Raw genomic sequence first — 12245 nt, 5'->3', positions numbered from 1 at the left:
TAAGACAACAACAAAGCAAGATTTCATTTTACTTCTAAACATTGTTTTCCTATTTCATTTGATGTAATACTTCTCGACTTCAGCTATGCATCTGGAAATGCTTCACATTGCTGTATACTGTATGTAATGAAAAATTCCCAAGATTCAATCAGTATTCTATGGTTGACGTTATCCTTTTATTAAAATTGAACTTCACCTGAAAAACTAAATACAGTTGTCACTAATGCTGTCGTTACTTAATCAATATTTACTTTAGTACTGAATTTGATGCCAGAATGCAGGAAATGGCATTTCCGGGCTTCTAGATTCCAAAATTTTCTGGGGGAGTATGCCCCCAGACCCCCTAGGGGGAGGGGCCTTACGGCCCCTGAAGTGTTACAGCCGCCTACTTTTATAGGTCTGCCGCCTACTTCAGAACTTATTGAAACCCCTGTAATGGGGATTCTTACTGCTCAATTCCAAATTTAAAAGTAGAAAGAACAATTTGTCGTTGTTTGTTTAGGTCTTCCTTTTCACGTGAATTTACTTAGGAAATTTCATGTGGTAGTCAGCGGGAATAAAATGTTAAAGAAATGTGCCAAAAAGTGTGATGCAGGTGTAAAGTTACATATGCATTCTCCCATTTCAATGGCAATGAACAAAGACAAATCAACAAGCGTAAATCCTCAACATTAAACAAAGGGGGAGGGAGAGATTATGTTAATGAGCGACTTGTGGGAAAGATGTTGATGATATTGAAGCAAAGAAAAAAATATGAAAAAAAATTTCCAAAACAGTCAAGTGTCGCAAATGTCTTTAATTGGCCAGGATAATAGTTGCATTTGGAGCTGTCAATCTAGTCCTAGGACACTTTATCAATACTTATAATATATTGTAAGAAGATTATAGTTTTGACAATACTTAAAATTACTTTAGTTAGCAAGGAAAATAATTGATCAGTTGCCATGAAAATAGTTTGCCAAAAATATAGCCATTAATTATCAGGAGATAACTTAACCTGAGTATCAGGCCTTCCTAAGAGGAGGGGGGAGTGGAGAGGGAGCGGAGGAGAAGAAGGAGAAGAGGAGAGGAAGCCGTTTCTTCCCTTTTCTCCTTCCTCTCTTGCCCCGTCCCACCCCCCTCTGCCCCCCCTCCCCTAAAAGCCTGATACTCAGGCTATACATAATTTAAAGAAAAAATTGTTTAAAAAATGAGAATTTCCAGTATCCTTTGCCATATAACAGGTAAGAAAACATTAGCGGCTAATAAAAAGTTCTGCTCCTTGATTCATTATTTTCAAGGCTCAATTTTCACTTATCATACTCGTAAATCAATTATAGTAAGTAATCAATTATAATAATGTTTAGTAAGGAAAAGACTTGATCAGTTGCCATGACATAGTTTGTCAAAAATGTAATAATTTATCAGGAGAGGAAAACTAAAACAAAAATAGCTAAAAAAGGTGAGAAATTCTGGCATCCTTTGCCATATGACCGGTAAAAAACATAAGCAGCTAATTACAGTGCAACGAACTCAACCTGGACCACCTAACGTTGATCAGCCAATCACAAGTCACATTGACAACAAAGGAGTCTGGCTTTGGTAGTTTGTAAGCCAATCAAAAACGAGAACATTTCTTTAAATTTCAAACTGTACATTTTTTCGGTGGCCCCAGTTGAGTTCGTTGCACTGTAAAAGTTGTGCTCCTTGATTCATTATTTTCAAGGCTCTTCGATGTGTTTAAAATAACAGCAACATACTGCATTTAAAGCAGCGAAAAAACTATTTTTATAAAAACCCTTTGAATGTCTACAACAAAGGCCAGGCAAAGGTAAAATAAAAAGGTTGTAACTAAACCTTATATTAGATGAATAACTGGATTACACTAAGCGTCATGGTGACTCGGGGAGCATTCTTTTGGGACTAAAAAAAATTCTGTAATAGGAATACAAGGATTAGGCAGAATTGCATTCTTTGCAAAAATAAAATTCTGTCTATTCTGTTATTCCTGAACCACAATAAGAATGACCAGAATTGTCCTAAAAGAATACACCCTCAATATTAAAACCTAACTCTTTATGCTATTTTAAAACTTGTATATTTTCGTAAGTTTTCTTCATCACACATGATATTAAATTATACATTACAAGCTCTAAGAAAAAAACAACAACAAAAGTAAACATGAGTTAACGTAGTCACTGCTACAGTCGATAGCTAAGCAGTAACGGATGTACTGTCTTTACAGTCACTTGATAATCCTGAATTGTCGCGAAGAAAAATCTGACTTAATTGTTGTCGTGAAACTTCTTTCGTTTTACTTTTCACTAAAAAATAATGTTGGTTTGTGTTTCATGATCACTATTAAACTCTAGAACACAATTACCTTGCCATTATCGGAATTATCACAAACAGCCACAACAATGTGACCCTCCATGCTCACTGTAATCCCGGTTATAGAAAAATTCTTCTCTTCATTTACTACTATTCTCCTCACGTACTCACCATCTTTAGTGTATACTGCCACACACGGGAGCTCTGTTCCTCGTTCCCATCCACCGACGACTGCAAATTCCCCCGATGGATGACATGCAATGATCCAGTAGTCATCTTCTTCCGGGTCTTCTTCGGTGTTAATGTTGAATTTACGCTGCTGTTCGCCATCCTCGGTGAATATGAACACACAGGAAGCATCCCTGTCCAGTATCATGACCTGACCATGAGGACTAGCAGTGATATCACATGCCCACTTCAGCATCCCTTTTCCAAAGTTGCCTACATATCTCCCCTCATGCTCGTACACTTGCACAGTCAATCTTGCCAGTACCAGCACTTTGTTATTGGTGACTGCCAGTCTGCCCCAGCCCCCTCCCGTCACAGGAAACTTGTGTAGTAGGTCAGCGGTATGACTGAATATTTGAACTTCCCGCTCAGCCCCAGGCTTTCCCAGCCTGACCAGTACATAGATGTTGCTGTTCACATCAGTGGCGACATCAAGAACATATAAGTCCGTCTCAGTGTCATTATATTTAGGGTGAAATTGGACAACAAACTTTCCGCTGCTGTCAAACACTTTAACACTTTTATCCAAATTGTCTGCTATAATAAACTGTCCATCTGCGTTTGTAGCTGTACCCACAAGATCCTTCAGCTTGTGTTCCTCTTCACCCTCCTGACCAAATGACCATGCTACACAGCAGTGCTCCATGCCAACTTTGCGCAATACGTCTCCAACTCTGTTGTCACGTAGAGGGTCAATTATGTCTTCTCCAGTATCAACAGAGGCACAGTTCAAGAGAAGTCCACATTTACCGGCCCCTTGTGTGGCATCGTAGATTGCACGATTAACCTGACAGACAGTGGAAATTATTTCTCTTCGTTCATCTTTACCAAACCGACCCTTCATATTTAGCAGGCCTCTCTCGAGCTCCACTTTAAAGTTGTTCTGAACATCGGGCAAACAGTTGAGTCTCTGGAGGCATTGTTCGCACTCTGGTAGTGCATTTTCCAAAGCACTCCGGACAGATAAGGATGATAAGTCGGTCGCAATTCCCACAGTCTCCACAGCTGATTCTAACATTGTCGCCATGACACGATATCGGATAGCTTTGATGCGGTCCAACGTACTCAGAGCTTCATTGTTGAAGGCATGGGTTGCTACTTCTCGAGCCATTTCAAATCGCTTTTTCGCATGAGAAAGCGCCCTCTTTGTTTTTTCGTTGAGCTCGGTCAGTTCCATTTTGCCCATTTTTGTAGCGAGAGCTACTGTGTTTACGGTAGGTGTGGATGAAGCTTCATGGCCTCTTTCTCTTGCCCCGGCCGTTGTTGCATCAGCATCTGCGTCCATTGCCTGATACAGATACCTAACGCCTACTTCAAAAGCATCTATGGCTGCCAGAAGATCCTTTCTTGCCAATCCATCCAACTTAGACTTGATATCGTCGATTTCACGTTGAATCAAGTCTCGGATTCTTTTATCCGTCACATCACCCTCTTTTAACTTTTCGGCTGCCTTATCCCTGGCTTTATTCACGAGTAAGCCGAAAGTAGCTTTGAACACGGCTGTGATAATCGAACTCATACTTTCCTCGATGAAGTACAAAATCAATTACCTTTCTTAAGTGCTAGCCTACAGATTAAATTTCAGATCACAAGCTTGTCAGCTGATCCTGATTTTTGAACGCGTGATGGAATGTTTAAAATGAGAGTAATTGAACTAAACGGAGATCACGGGACTTCCTGTTTTTGGTTTCCAAACTGAAATAAAGTTGTAAAAATCATACGGGAAACGGTTAATGAAAAATAAATTACATAACACTCGGGATTTCTCTGCAAAAAGCAAATAAATAAACAGTAATAAAAGTACGAGCGGGGGAAGAGGTATTCCTCAGAATTTTTGGTGAGGTTGCAATGCTGGCGGGCCTCGGAACTCCTATCAGTTCATGCAAGTAAATCAATACCCGTTTTCAGACTTCAGACTAAAATTGCTCACATTTATACCCATTTATATCCATTTATACCCATTTATATCTATTTCCAGAGCAAAAAAGCTGCAAATTGTAGAGGTGCCCGGGTGGCTTTCCGGTAATGGGGGTAGCCCCAGCCTCCCTAAAGATAAATATCACAAATGAACTTTGAGCCGACAAGAGCTGACAGTCCAGAAAAGAAAAAAAACTTAACGCCGCTTTAGATGGATTACAGGTAAACATTCCGGCACGTAACGTAGGCATTTTGAGTATTTGGCTACACAGGTCAATGGAAACCCAATAACCTTGTAATTACGCTAGAAAATATGCATGGCTATTTTTGTGGTTTGTGATCAATCCCAGAAATAGCGATTTTCCGTTAAAACGTAGCTTGACTTTCTGTAAAGAGGTCGATTGTCTCCTGTATGGATATGTGCCACTTGTACTACTAACCTTTTTGAATATTTTGATGATGCCCTTAATTAAATGAGGTCGTTTTGGTTTCAAACTGTGTTTGGTTCTCTTTATTGGTCAAAGACTAGGAACATTGTCACGAGCCCTGAGGATACAAAAGCGTGTTTAGGTTTTCTTCACAGAGAAGGTAAAACTTGATATGACTTTGCAAACGAGAAGGTCAGGTCTGATAATTGAGTAATGACACATTTTGATTTGAAATGGGACAATCACTTGACTTTCCTGTGGATAACTCTGCCTGAGGATCGGTTCATTAGTTGAATTTTTGCAAAAAAAAAATAGCATTTTTAAACTAATGATTGGGCGAATAGGTTCTCACTTGTTTCACGATTTTACTACGAGACTTGCAATAATAGTACTCCCATTCAGTCATCATCAACCTACAAAGCACTGATTGCACAATAGCTGACCTTTGCTATTACTCGATATTACAGACTTACTTAAGGAATTAACATCTATAAAACTTCGTGAAACTGCACGCAAACCCCAAGAATATGTTTCATATTCTCTTTAATTTTAACTAGATGTCTGTAGCTACCGGGATCAGACAAACTCGCTTGTGCTCTGTTTTTTTTTTTTTTTCCTATTCCTCTCAAAAAAAAAATTGTTTTGCAGAGCGGAGACAACGACCCACGACGGAGAGGTTCGTTGGCGGTACATCGCCAAAGGTGAAATAAAAGGAAAAGAAATCCTCTTCTCCAGTTTTAAATTAAAACAAAATTAAGAAAATAATAACGAATAAAAATCAATTTTAAAATATTATGATAAAGATTCTTGTTGTTCGGTTACATCATCTTATAATCCGCCAGTCTGATTGAACAGCATGTAGAGCTTGTGTCGATATCTGCCGAGGGATCAGTTTTACCATGCATACACACATCGTAATTATCTACGCAACTCAAACAGTTCCGAAAAGATAGCCGGAAAAAAATTCAGCCTTGAACGGGATTAGAACCCATGATGTCTACGATACCAGTGCAGTGTTCTACCAACTGAGCTATCAAGCCAACTGGGAGAACGTTCGATCATGACACCCGTAGTGGTGAAGTGTTGGGATTCTGAAATATACTGATAAACTTTATATATTTGAACCGCAGATGAAAGAATTAATAAATAAGTAGCCATCGTGCATAAGTACGATGGTGAATCATTCATTCTTTCATTCTTTCAAGTTCAAATATATGTATTTCATTTATTTCACTTTTCGAAGATATACGCGAAATATATCAGCTACATGAACTGCAAGCAAAATAATTACAGAAATTGAGATCTATGCAGGTATGCGGCAATTTCTCTTTAATTTTTTAAGCCAAGGTTCATATGTATGATTTCGTTCATAACATACCAAACTTTATATATAGCAGAATTTTTTAATACTACAATATTAGACATTACACCGCTCCATTACAACTCCCTGCCCATCAGAAGCAACCTTTAAAACAATGCTCCGATGCCAATTTCCATTTCATCCACTGCATTTGAACCCAGAGCCGCGGATAAAATACTTCCATCGATCAGCCCCGCCCGGTTAAAAGAGAAGTTCATATGGTGCCATGGTGCCAGCTTATTGCTTTAAGAGCGGCTGCCTGTAAGAATCGAGAACTGCATTTCAGCGACCACTTGGTCGAATTTCTGATATTTCGTCTGAAGATATCCTTGGATTAACTATTTTCGAAAATCGTATTTTAAAGTTCCAAGGTATTTTATTTTTTGAGAAAATTGCAAAAGTTTGAAATGCGGCCAAGGTGCGGTCACGGGCCGATGAAAACCGCGAAAATTTAGGTCAAAGGACGAAGCCCCGTTCACGGTGTAAAATAACTCAATGAACTTGAAACTTTACACAAACTTAGACCAATCATCTCACAAGAAAATTAATACAATAAACATCCCAAACTCGCTGCCTGCTTTCTAAAGCATGCAGATTTGTGTACGCTACTCAAAATGGCCTTGAAACTAATGCCTATTTTCATTAAAATAAAAGTGTTTCTGGTATGTCATTTTCTCTAAATTTAATCTCATATCTCGAAAGACGAAGAAAAGAACTTTATTTGTTCCAAGTTTCAAGCTCTGATTCAAACTCTTTCCCACTCAAGGAAGATCGAAATATGCGTGCGATACTTGCGGCTCGCAATTCACGTCACGAATTATGAGATCAGAACCGATTCACAAACACTTGACATCTGGAGCCCGTGAATGTTTCCAAACATAACATATTGGTCCCTAAAACTAATCAGACTGAATGAAGACAGCCACTCAATGTTTTTTTTTATCCCAGATTTCTTTCCTATTCTGCTCTAAAATAATATATTTATTTCGGTCAATTAGCCTACGAAACATGTGCAACAAATTTGCATACCATTTCGATGTCGCAGGAAAAAGTAGTGCAAATCAAACTTTACAGCTCCTTTATCTTCTTAAATGAAGCAGTCGATCAGCAGAATGGAGAAAAACGTGTGACTTTGTTCCTGCCGTGTTGTTTTGAGTGTTCGTTTTTAGCAGCGACGGCTCCGGTGTGACAAAACAACTGTAAATCGATATCAACTTCGCTGATGCCTGTAACGCGCACGTGACCTTACGCGTTCAGGGCGCTTTTAGAAAAGTACTGCTTGTGGGCTACGACTACTCTGGTGATGATGACCTTGTCAAGCTTAAGGACTGTACAAGAGATCTGAGAGCCCACCTTTCCAGCTTTGGTTTTTCTGCCAAAAAAAATTGACGTACAAGTATTAGTGTCAGGTTTTGGTTTTTTGACTTACAATAATGCAGATCCTGGAAAGTCGATTTTTTGCGAAACAGAAAAAATCTATCCATAACCACCATCCCCACAATAAAGATATAAAATTTGTAATTTTGAGGGTATCAGAGTAGTCAATTCCCCACCGACCAACCCGACCTCCCCCACCCCCATCCCCTCTGGCTATTTGCGTCAACTGTGGTTCTTGTTTACTTTCCTAAACCAGTTTTCTCGTTGTTCCTGCCAGTTTTTTTAAATTTCCGAGAAGATAGGATTCTTGCCAGCCTTGGTTTGTCTGGTGAAGGCCACGAAAACTAACTTATTACTAGCGGAAGCGGGTGAGGGCCGTATCTACCCTATTACTAGCACGAGCGGCTGAGGGCCGTAACTACCTTATAACTAGCACGAGCGGGTGAGGGCCGTATTTCGCCTATTAATTTTCCAATTTCAGATTTCATGTTATTATTTTTTTTCACGGAGTTGAAAGAAACTGGCAGGAGCAGCGAGAAAACGGTCTAGGAAAGTAAACAATAACCACAATGTTATTGACGCTTATAGCTAGGGGGAGGGGAGAGGTCGGGTTGGTGGGGAATTCACTACTCAAATATACAGATTTCATATTTTTAATTGTGAGGATGGTGGTTATGGATTTTTTTTTCGCGAAAAAATTGATGTTCCATGGTCTGTATAACTGTAAGTTAAAAAACGAAATGACACTAAAATTCTTAAATTTTTTTCGCGAAAAAATAAATACAAAGCTGGCAAGACGGGCTCTCGTATCTCTTGTACAGTCTTTTAGCTTGAGAAAGTTTTCATCACCAGGGTAGTCGTAGCTTGGCCCACAAGCAGTACTTTTCACTATTTACAGTGTCTAAAAGCGCCCTCTACGCGCAGTATTCCATACCGAAATGCCTGGCCAGGATCACGTGCGCGTTACCCACATTAGCAAAGTGAATGCTCAGTGTCACACTGGCTTGTTGATTTGAGCCGTCGCTGCTAAAAACGAACACTCAAAACAACACGGCAGGAACAAAGTCACACGTTTTTCTTCATTCTACTGATCGACTGCTTCATTTAAGAAGATAAAGGAGCTGTAAAGTTTGATTTGCACTACTTTTTCCTGCGACATCGAAATGGTATGCAAATTTGTTGCACATGTTTCGTACTGGCTAATTGACCGGAATGAATATATTATTTTAGAGCAGAATAGGAAAGAAATTTGGGATAAAAAAAAACATTGAGTGGCTGTCTTCATTCAGTCTGATTAGTTTTAGGGACCAATATGTTATGTTTGGAAACATTCACGGGCTCCAGATGTCAAGTGTTTGTGAATCGGTTCTGATCTCATAATTCGTGACGTGAATTGCGAGCCGCAAGTATCGCACGCATATTCGATCTTCCTTGAGTGGGAAAGAGTTTGAATCAGAGCTTGAAACTTGGAACAAATAACGTTCTTTTCTTCGTCTTTCGAGATATGAGATTTAATTTAGAGAAAATGACATACCAAACACTTTTATTTTAATGAAAATAGGCATTAGTTTCAAGGCCATTTTGAGTAGCGTACACAAATCTGCATGCTTTAGAAATGTTAGATGATAAAAATTGACAATGATGAAAAATATTTACAACGCAATTATTTGGGGTTAAAATAGTTAAAGAAATTTTATTTGGTGTTTGGACTTATTACAAATTATATTTCGGTGTTGGGAATATCACAGAAAAAGACCAGTTGACTCGTTATGCAGCTCTCTAGAAATAATACCTCGTGGTTCGACTTAGATGTTCTTAATGTGTGATTAATGTATAAATTCTCCTGTCATGAATTCGGTATGAGCAGCTGTATGTTTCCACGAAAGCACTTATGTTCGTAAAAATACTTTCAATTAAGTTTCCTACAAAAGATAACACCTTGTTTACCTTACTTTTTATAAGTTTTTCCTCGACTTGACCTTTCGACGGTTTATTCCAGGAAATTGTTACTGTTCTTATTTTTAGTCAATTTTGGTAGATTTTCTTGGGTTCTTTTACCGAATTCATGGTAGTTGATGTTCATTTTAAATATGAAGATATCTAAATAATAATGTCCGTAATATAAGGTGTTTTTGAAAGTAAATACTATGGTCTTAGAGTGATTGTGAAGATAAATATCTATTGTTGTAATTTTGCTATTAGCTACGTACTGAATATATAATTCGAACTTTAGATTTTGTCGACCATGTACTCATTTAATTTATGGAAACTTTTAACCAATCACTTTCGATGAAGAAGGCTAACACCTTCAACGAATCGACTTCTTGTTCAATTTTTAAACAACAACTTTTACTGTTTTTCAGATTATCTTTGTAAAACCTGATTGTATAAGTCTGAACCTTGTAATTTTTATATTGGTCTCCTCGTTTTGTATTGACTGGACAACCCAACCTTCGTGGTGATATTTCTCTGGAAAGATGTCTTTGACTTGACTAATAGATCAAAGGCACGGATGCAAATAAGTTTCTTGCAGCCAATCACAGAAGGCTTGCGTAAGATTTAGTTTGCGTTGAGCAGATGGTTGTCGAGTCAGTATAAAAATGGGTGCCATCTAGTTTTAGTAGAGAAGTGTTTGTTGAGCAGAGTAAGCTGAACTCTTGTCAGAGTAATAAAGAAGAGCAACTGAAAAAGCTGTTGGATCTTTGTTGAAGTGAACCCAGCTAATCCTCCCCAAAAGGTTCCTTCAACAGAAAGCAGGCAGCGAGTTTGGGATGTTTATTGTATTAATTTTCTTGTGAGATGAATGGTCTAAGTTTGTGTAAAGTTTCAAGTTCATTGAGTTATTTTACACCGTGAACGGGGCTTCGTCCTTTGACCTAAATTTTCGCGGTTTTCATCGGCCCGTGACTGCACCTTGGCCGCATTTCAAACTCTTGCAATTTTCTCAAAAAAAAAAAATACCTTGGAACCTTAAAATATGATTTTCGGAAATAGTTAATCCAAGGGTATCTTCAGGCAAAATATAAGAAATTCGACCAAGTGGTCGCTGAAATGCAGTTCTCGATTCTTACAGGCAGCCGCTCTTAATAACAAACTTGACTTAAACTTAGCTCACACAATGTCCCTACTCTCCTCAATCCTGGGTTTGAGTGTAAACAGGTTACAGACACCCCATGGCTGTACCACTGAATCCCTTTCAAATATTTCGTGGCGGTGTAATTTAAAAGACAACTATCAGGGACAATTTCAAAGTATCAAAGTTGAAATCAACTTTTGATAACATTTTTAAAAATTCAACTAGAGAGAAACATGTAGCGGTGTTTTTGTGGCGGAACTCATTTAACTCAGTTTAAGCGCTTTTGTACAACGACACCGAAACACGATTTTTGTGGCTCCGAGAAGGCTTCAAATGACACGAAAAAGAGACGAAAGGAAAAAGGGAGAGAGACTGAGGAGAGGAAAAATAGGCTGAACAACCTTTAAAAGTTTTTATACCATTGACTTTGGTTCCTTCAGCGACAAGAACGATTACAAACGCACATTTAACAAGGCATCATTTGAGCGTGCCGGGTTTTAACAATATCAGGGTAAACATATATTCAACAAGTCAAAAAGATTGTATCATCACATATTGACTGGCAAGGCAGACACGGTTTTCAGGGGGAAATTCCGTAAACTTTCCATAACAAATGGAAACGCTCTTTTCCCATTTACTCCAAATTTGCAATCCCATTAGTAGATCAAGAAACGTTCTTGAAGGCCCAATGATGGCTCTGGACTGAGACAGAAACGTTGAAAAAGAAATTGTGCACCAATGGACGGTAATTTCCGCTCTAACCAGTGAGAACGGAAAACATGAAGTACCTCGGAAAGTCGTCCGTATGTGCCGGGAAATGTCCGTTTGAACCATGCGTTTCATTTGTAGTTCTCCTGGTTAAACTGAAAAAATTTGGTCAAATAGAAAGTGCTCCACGCCTCTCTTTTAGAAACACCAAAAGAACTAAACGGAATGTCACCAATACGTGGCCCGCGTAGGGTAGGTCTTAGCTTTGTGTCAGCTCTTAAAACCCAACATGATCGCCGGTATCTTACCAACTGTTCTTTAAAAAGAGGTGTAGTATGTTCTCAGTGGGAAATTAAGAGTCGAGTTTTCCTCCGTAACGGAGCAAATTCGGTCCGGAGGACGCAGGCTGAATTATTCACTTGACTCTTGGTCTCTCAGCCACCAAATTTTCATAACAAGAAGGCGTCTGGGTTATACGGTTATTCAAAACGAGAGGTTAAACCATACTTGGTTTAGTTATTACCATAAGGTTGCATGTGTAACTGGTTTAGCAAAGAACTGGCCGCTTTTTACATTCCACGATTTTTTTTCATTGGAGTACTGTTTCAAACTGTCTGCAAAAAAGGCTGAGGTACATTTGAAAGGAAATTTGTGGCTAAAAGAAACTGTCGTAAAAAAGCTAAATGGTGACTCAGTTCAACAAAGCCATACCTTGACCCGGAACGTTGGCTAATATAAACAAAAGAGTTTGCTCTACATATTTACTGATCGCAGTAGTTCGGTTCTGCAGCCTTTTTGTCTTAAAAGAGTTGAAAAGATTTTGTCCCCGGAGAGAACTGAT

The 12245-nt window shown here is 38.7% G+C and overlaps 3 protein-coding genes and 1 long non-coding RNA gene across 4 annotated transcripts in view; 1 reads left to right on the top strand and 3 right to left on the bottom strand.

The window, feature by feature from the left end:
• Positions 1 to 12245, bottom strand: part of LOC146452358 (uncharacterized) — a 169214-nt gene that overhangs the window by 116392 nt on the left and 40577 nt on the right. The gene's annotated exons all lie outside the window — the stretch shown is intronic.
• The window catches only part of LOC146452361 (uncharacterized), a 54310-nt gene that overhangs the window by 31669 nt on the left and 10396 nt on the right, over positions 1 to 12245 (top strand). The window lies entirely within an intron of this gene.
• Positions 1 to 12245, bottom strand: part of LOC146452362 (uncharacterized) — an 80780-nt gene that overhangs the window by 64253 nt on the left and 4282 nt on the right. The gene's annotated exons all lie outside the window — the stretch shown is intronic.
• LOC146452360 (uncharacterized) overlaps positions 1122 to 12245 on the bottom strand; it is a 29688-nt gene continuing 18564 nt past the window's right edge. Inside the window, exon 2 of the mRNA XM_085097984.1 lies at positions 1122 to 1880. The gene's annotated coding sequence lies outside the window, so the exon portion shown is untranslated. The remainder of the gene's footprint in view (positions 1881 to 12245) is intronic.

Source organism: Pavona decussata, unplaced genomic scaffold (assembly GCF_977016875.1).
Source record: "Pavona decussata unplaced genomic scaffold, jaPavDecu1.1 SCAFFOLD_371, whole genome shotgun sequence".
Taxonomy (NCBI): Eukaryota; Metazoa; Cnidaria; class Anthozoa; order Scleractinia; family Agariciidae; genus Pavona; species Pavona decussata.
Note: the sequence above shows the minus strand (reverse complement) of the source record. Positions and strands in the feature narration are given on the sequence as shown.